The 1,019-nt window shown below is 43.3% G+C and overlaps 1 pseudogene; it reads right to left on the bottom strand.

The window, feature by feature from the left end:
* Positions 1-564: 564 nt before the first annotated feature.
* Positions 565-682, bottom strand: LOC124722281 (annotated as a pseudogene).
* Between the last annotated feature and the right edge of the window lie 337 nt (positions 683-1,019).

Below are 1,019 nucleotides of genomic sequence, written 5' to 3' on the forward strand. Positions count from 1 at the left end.
AAATTGTTTAATGTGCCTGTCCTTATTTTGCGTATTTAGTTCATTGTTTCAAGGTATGTGAACCTTTCTTTTGTACTCCTCCTCACCAGTCCTAAACACACTTTCGACACAACCATCGTCCTTTGTCGACACCAGTTATAACTTACGTATCATGAACAGAGTTAGTGTTGCTGCAACATCAGTATTCTGCAATGCAGTTAACTGGAAGAACTGTGTAAATATTGACTAAAAGCAATATTTGGCAGTAGGGTTGTTGGACTCGTTTTTAAGTAAATATCCTGGGTCGGTAACAAAAGCAGTATCCATTCATACACATAATTTCATTCGTGCTACCCATAACATAATGTACAAAACACAAACACCGTCTGAACAAACCTTGAGGATCCAGCGGTACCGACCGGCCGCCGTGTCATCCTCAGACAGACGTCACCGAATGCGGATACGGAGGGGCGTGTGGTCAGCACCGCCGCTCTCCCGGCCGTTGTCAGTTTTCGTGACCGGTGCCGCTACTCGTCAATCAAGTAGCTCCTCAATTAGCCTCAGAAGGACTGAGTACACCTCGCTTGCCAACAGCACTTGACAGACCCGGGTGGTGACCCATCCAAGTGCTAGCCAAGCCCGACAGCGCTTAACTTCGGTGATCTGAGGGAGCCGGTGTCACCACTGCGGCAAGGCCGTCGGCCATAGTATAACATACTAAATTATATTTCTATCCTTTATCCTTGCTATTAATAAGTACAGTTTTGTCCAGCTTGCGTTTCAAGCAAGGAAGATGCTTATTTCTGTGTGTACCTTCAATTTACATTGCTTAATAGGAAACACTACCTTCGCAAGGTCTTTCAATACGCAAACTTTGTACTCTTTAGATAATTTCTTTGTCCCTTGTCAGATGCAAACAGTAAGCTGAGTTCGATGTAAGCATTGACTACAATGAAAAATTCTTTCTAAAAAACATCAAAGACTACTATTATAAAACGTATAGATTGACCTTCTGTCCTCCGTACGAGATGTAAGTAGTC

This window comes from Schistocerca piceifrons, chromosome 1 (assembly GCF_021461385.2).
Source record: "Schistocerca piceifrons isolate TAMUIC-IGC-003096 chromosome 1, iqSchPice1.1, whole genome shotgun sequence".
NCBI lineage: Eukaryota > Metazoa > Arthropoda > Insecta > Orthoptera > Acrididae > Schistocerca > Schistocerca piceifrons.